Below are 6,750 nucleotides of genomic sequence, written 5' to 3' on the forward strand. Positions count from 1 at the left end.
ACTGCTCTCCCCTCACCTCTCGAGGAGGAGCCGGCACAAATCTCCTTGCGTTCCTGTCCTCCCTTGGATGGTAGCACCTCGCTGGGGGGCCTGCACCACTGATCAGTTCCCTCCACTTCCCAGAGGAGGAGATGGAGGCCCCCAGAGGGGCTGTGACTGGCTCAAGGACCCACTGGGAGAGGCTGCTCCCCGTGCCAGCTACAGGCCCTGTCCCCGCTGCCTTCACCCCAGCCCTGGCTCCAAATCTGACCAAGGCCCCGACCTCTGGACTCCAGGGGTGCGTCCAGACCCCAGCTGAACAGACAGGGAGGGGGAGGGCAGGGTGTCTTGGGGGACCTGGCCGAGTGGCCCCGGCCTGCCCCACCCTCACAGGGCTCTCTGACCCCCAGCCTGGGCCAAGCCTTGCCATAGCCTCACCTCCTAGGATCCCCTCAGGATGCTCCCCTCCCCTCTCCTTCTGGCCTCCTTCCAGATCTCCAGCCTCCAGGTTACCTGCACTAGCAGCTCCCTGCTCACGCGTTTCTCTCTCCTGACCCACTTCTTCCAGGTTCGAGAACTCTCCCTGCGGGGTGGGGAAAGAAAGAAAGCAAGCAAGCAAGAAAAACTGTGGGATGCTTGAAGGCAAATCCCATTTGTTTGAGAACCCAGCAGATCCAAACTGCCTGGGGCCTGGATGAGGGATTTCACTGGGGTGTTCTGAGCTCTAAGGTCCCCATGGGACTGCGGAGGGGCCTCTCCTCTTGTCCCTTGGGGCCTCCATTCCCAGATGTCCCAAACAGATCTCTTTGGAACAGTGTTGGTTTCAGCTGCATAGAGGCTTCTGTTGCTGCAAAGGAAACACCTGAGAATCTCCACCTGGGCTCAAGCCATGATCTGGTCTGGAAGGAAATGAATCCCTGGGACGGAACTGCTGGCTTAAGGGCGCTGAGAGACTCAGAGACCCAGCACCCAGGTCAGTCCCTGTGCCCGGCGTTCGCTGTCTCCCAGGTGGTCTCAGCTGACTTTGGGGGACATGCCGGCCCAAATCAGGCTGCCTGGGCCACCTCACCCTCATGGTGCTTGGCTGGAGAGCAGACCACCCACTACCCACCTGGAAACTTGTCCCCAGGTGTCTTGGAGATGGGCAATGGCAGGGCTCTGCGGGGCAGAAAGGATTGTGTGGAGGGAACAGAAGTTCCCGAGGCCTCGACACTCCTGGGGAAGCGAAGAGTTGGAGCCGTGAGGGGGAGCTGAAGCTCTGCTGCCTCTGGTTTCTGTCCCCTCACGGACTTCCCCTGTCCTGGAGGAGACACATGCCCAGGGAAGCCAGGGAGGGCACACCTGCCACCCGATGAGTAACACTGCCAGGCACAAGGATTTGTACCTCAACACAAGGGAGGAAGTGAGCTTGTCCCCACTGGGACCTCAAGTCAAGGTCAACGTGGCCCTGGCATGAGGGTCAAGGGACAGTCCAGGGACTAAGACCCCAGACTTCAATCCTGAGAGCTGAGAAACAAGAGGCAATTCCCACGCATCCAGACAGAGCGTGCCAAGGCTTACCTCAGCCACCCTGATCCACAGCTCAACCACCCTGGCCCTGTCCCGCGCTGTCATGCTGGGGTCCCCAAGGCAGGTGACGAGGATGCAATTGGCCACGGTGTTGTCGTGCATCACACTGTCACGGACAGTGGGTGCCAGGTACTCTCGTTCCCTGTTGTCGCACTTGGACCAGATGGAGCCGAGGCAGTGGGCGGGCACCAACGTCTTGAACAGCTCCTGCAGAAGATTCGGAGTGTCACCCGGTCCTGCCGCACCCCAGCTTGGCGTCCACAGTCCCCCATAGGCCCAGCAGGGTGAGATCAGAACTGGAGCTCAGGAAGCAGAGCATGTGGCCTGAGGCTTGTGGGAGTCCCTGGGTTTTGTCTGTGTCCACTGAATGCACCCAGTCCAGGATGACCCCGGACACAGTACTGTGGGGAAGGGAGGGGACATTTGCTCCCAGCCCCGTCTCACTTCCTCCAAGCTCCAGAAGGCAGCCCACACATGCCCACCAGAAGGGCCATCATCCACCCATCCCAGTGCCCCTCGAGTCCCACTCCCCATTCCCATGCACATTCCCCCTGAGGCAGGGACAACCCCCGGCTTTGTTTGACTGTCTCCACTGGAGTCAATACACATCACCTTCCTGCTAAGTGCTGAGGCTGTCCGGGCCACCTGCACAGATGGGGGATCCACCCAAGGACCTGGCAGCACTTCAGTGAGTGCCCATCCCCCACCAAAGGGCCAGACTCTGCCCACCTTCCACTCTCTCCCACCTCATTCACCGGCACAGCCACCCTGTACAGCAGGTGCTCTGAGTGTCCATCTCTACTGTCCCCTGTTCTCTAGGGGACAGCGAAGGCTTGGGGAGAAAGAAAGCTGCCCAGGTCACAGTGTTGATAAGGGAGGGAGCAGGGATTTGGACCCAGATCATCGGAATCCCGAGCAGGGAATGGCAGGTGTGGGGCGGCTCATGGCACCGGGAAGGCAGGGGCCACCCGCCCCGTGAGCTCCTCTGCTCACCGCAGCCATCCTCGTCAGCTGCTCTGCCACCAGCTGGGGAGGGAAGTCCAAGATGTTCAGCTTCTCCTCCCGCAGCTGGTCCTCGGTGGTCACGGCCCGGGGGCAGCTGGGCTCTGGGGCTGCCTCTAATGGTGGCCCTTGCTCTGGTCCTGGAGTGGCCGACTCAGGGGCTGCTGGCTCCAGCTCTACCACACGTGGTGAGACTGGAGGTGCAGCTGGCTCCAGCCCGGGGGCTGGCACTGGCTCTGGCTCTGGAAGTGGCAGGAGCTTTGGAGCTGGCTCTGGAGCAGGATAAAGAGAAAGTTGCACCCACACACCTGACAGTTTCTGTGCCTTTCCAAAGATAGGAAGGGCTCTACTGCCTCTAAGGGAACGCTAGCCCATGAACCTCAACACAGACAGTCTTCCCAGACTCCAGTCCCCTCACCTTTCCGTTCGGCCTCAATGGCCTTGAGATGCTCCAGGTGGCCTGGCAGAAGGTAGGCATGGCCCTCCACGTGGGAGCCACCAAAGCTGACGTGCAGAGTGGCCAGCTGCAGGGTCCAAGAGGGAAACCGCAGGGGCTCCCTGCAATCCTGCCCTTGGCCCAGCCAAGTTCCCAGCAGGAAATAGATAGCACTGCGTGGAGGCAGATGGGCCAGAGAGTCAGTGGCCTGGCCTTTCCTTAAACACCGTCCTCCCAAGGCACTCTTGTTAGCATCTGCGCCCCTTTGCCAGACCCTCCCCCTCCAGAGGAGGGCCCCATCCCAGCCCTGAACCCTGGCTGGCTGTCCTGGCTGTGGCAGGCCTGCTCATCCAGCAGGCTGAACACAGAGTCTGTGAGAGTCTCTTGTTCCCACCGATACTCTCCTCCCCAAGGGTCTGGACAGAGCCCACCCAAGCCCTGCATGAATGTGGGCCACTGGAATGAAGACTCCAGCAGATTTGGGAGCAGCTTGCTCACACACCTCCTACTATGGACCTGGCGGTGGTGCTCACAAGGTGTGGATGTGGAGAAAGGGAGGCAGGAGGGGCTGGGACTCTGCTGGGAGTGGGTCTCTTGGGGACAACGCAGCCCAGCCTCCCTTCCAATTCTCAAGGGGCCTGGGACCCATGCACAGCTCTCTTTGAGTCCAGTCATGCCAGAGTGGAAGCCACCAGAACTCAGCCCTCCCATGGGGATCAAAAGATGGGTGAGATGCAGGGTTCTCCCAGGCCTGACCTGGCCACAGCCTCCATCCTCTCCCCACACCCTGTTTGCTAGAGACAGGAGGCCCTCCTTCTCGACCCAAAGACCACTCACTTTGGGAGGTGGTCCTGTCCTCCAGCATCCCGCACGCAATGGGCCAAGCTGCCTCCATGTGTCCCAAAGGGGATGAGGGCATCGCCCGGGATGGAGGGTAGATGGGACCTGTGAATGATGTCAAGTGTGACTGTCTGACTCTCAGATTAGAGGGGAGGGCCAGGGAGGCTGTCTGCTTCAGTCACTGAGTGACACTTAGTGTGTCCAGAAGTCCTGCTCAGAGTAGGTCCTTCATAGACATTGTTGAATGACCTCCAACCAGAACCACCCCAGGTGTCTGAGTGGGCCTGTGGCCCCTCTGTGGCCCTAGAGATCCCTAAGTGGCTACACCAAAGACAAGCACCAGGACCAGCTGGATGGCATCTCAAACTCCTTGACAGGGTGCTCTCCAGGTGCTTTTCCAAACTCAAAAAGCCACAAGCCAGTGAAGGGAGAGGAAGACTACTTTCCGTGGGGGACAGAGAAATAATCACCACCAGCAACCACAGCATGGCCCACCACCCTCTCTGCAGAGCCGGGCACCAGGGCAGCACCTGGAGGGCTGATCCCATTCATCCCTGGGAGAAGCCTAGCAAGTTCATCCTCTGCCACCCCACCTTTCAGAGGAGCCAACTCAGGCTCAGAGAGATGCGGTGACATTCCCAAGGCAAGACACACAGCTGGCAGTGGGCAGAGTCACCACTGTGCTGAGGAGGAGGCGGGCAGTCACCTGGGAAACAGCTGGTCCAGCACCTGGTGGGCTGTGCTGGAGCCTGAGTAGCTGCAGAGGGAGGTGATGACACTGCGGAGGACTCTGCTGGGGAAGGCTGGCAGCACAGTCTCTGAGAGCCTCTGCATCATGCCTGCCCGGAGGGCACGCATCCTGCAGGCCTCAGTGACAGACAGAGTGGACTCATCTTCACTCTGGGTGGGACGAGGAGGGACACAGAGTCAGGGTCACCACTGCCAACCACCAGCGTTATCAGGGTCTGCAGCTGACCCAGGAACTCCTAGCCCCTCCCAGACGTGTGCGACAGGAGAGACAGGGGTCCCAACTCAGCAAAGTTCTGGGCTCTCAAAGCACAATCTGACTTTGGTCCTGCGAAGGATTCCACATTGATCTCCCTCAAGGCCATTTGCTCGCTGAGGGACAACAGACCTCCGTCTGTGCAGGGCACCAGCCCAGTGAATCCTCAACAGACACCCCTCTCTAGAGAGGAGAACAGAGGCTTAGGCATGCCAAGTGGCTTCTCTAGGTCCTGTGGCTCAGAACTGAGAACCGCCCAAAGTGAGGGCTGAGGGACATCCCCTGTAACTGCCTGAGGCTTCATCAGACCCTGACCTGGAGGGAAATGTTATGTGGCCACCTCACCCCTCCCAGGTCTGGAAACAGTGTACAGGGCAGTGACACGTTCTGAGAATCCCTTTGACTTTCAAACACGCTGATGGTTATTTCTTTTACATTAAAGGGAGTTTGGAGACCCTTGTTATCGAGGTTTCATTTTCCAAAAAAGGCAAAATTCAAAGATACTCAGGGCCTATTGGGAAGTGACAACGACATCAACGTTTAATCTTCCTAGGAAAATGCAAAGAGTGCCCTCCTACCCTCCTATGCAGCTGGTGGGGAGGAGCGGAAGTCCAGATTCCTTTGGGAATGGGACTGTGGGACACTCATGGGGGACAGCCCTGTTAGGGTCCCAGGAGAACGGCAGTTTGAGGTTGGATTCTGGGCCGGCCCTGGTCATCTCAGGGGCCTGGGTGGGAAGAACCCTCTGTGCCCACTCTCACCTCAGAGCAGCCCTGGTTATTGATGGTGGCGCGGTGCAGCTGGTCCCTGTCCAGGGAGATGGAGTACCCGAAGCCATCCGTCAGCTCTTCCACCACCTCCTGCGTGCAGCTCTGCAAAGACAGTGCCCCAGAGCCGGGCCGGGAGGTCTGAGGGGCATGCCTCGACTTGGCCACAGGAGGAAACCCCAGCACAGATCAGGTACCGAGCAGCATCTGCATAGACCTCCAGCCAGGGAGGGAATGAGATGACACCTGGATGGCTCGGGACTAACCTATGGGTAGAGGAGCTTGGTTCCCAGCACCCACTCTCCCATCCTGCTAGCCACCACCTAGGCTGGGGACACGACACACTGCCAGGCTTCCAACACCGAGCAAATGGCTCCTGCCCAGGGTGGGTCCCCGCTCAGCACCGCCGTCCATCTCTCACTCCCCTCCGACACACAAGGAGGCTCAAATTGTTGTGCGGGTGGCATCCAGTTGTGGCCTAACCCGGTTGGCTTTCCCTGTGTTACCTGAGTGCTCCTCCTGCCAGTTGGACAGAGGCGGTGCAGGTGAGGGCCAAGCCAGTGTCTATAGTGACTGAAAAGGCTCTTTTTCTTGGCTTTCCTGAAGCCAGAGCCTCCACAACTCGGGAGACAGCAGGAGAACATCCTCTTGTCTTCAGTGTCGCCACTCAAGTGGGCTCAATAGGATGCTATGTCTAGAATGTGGGTGCCTGGAGACCTGTGTGCTAAGTTCTGTTGGGGTCTGTCTCCAAGGAAGTGAGGTCACTTCCTCAAGTTTCCCTTACCTGGGCGCCTTCTTCAATCACACCCACCGAAAACCTCTCTGGGATCTTGGCTGCTCACCCTCCTTGCCCATGTCACCTCCAGAACTGTACACAAATAGCAAGCACAGATCCCAACACAGGACCTTGAGATGGAACCAGGGTTCCAGCTTGAGGACATGCAGCTGAGTTCCGACCTCTTTTTTCCTACAAGCTCTGTGTCCTGGAAATGCCAATGGGCCTCCCAGGGCCTCCTCAATCACCCAACCTGCACAATGGGGACGAGGCCAGAAATATCTCCCTCGGGACGTCCTCAGGTGTGGAAGAGACAATAGCAACAACACCTGTGGTCTGGTTTGCATGTGTCTGATGCACACACTTAGAGATGAAAGAA

Source organism: Equus asinus, unplaced genomic scaffold (genome assembly GCF_041296235.1).
Source record: "Equus asinus isolate D_3611 breed Donkey unplaced genomic scaffold, EquAss-T2T_v2 contig_193, whole genome shotgun sequence".
In the NCBI taxonomy this organism is placed as follows: domain Eukaryota; kingdom Metazoa; phylum Chordata; class Mammalia; order Perissodactyla; family Equidae; genus Equus; species Equus asinus.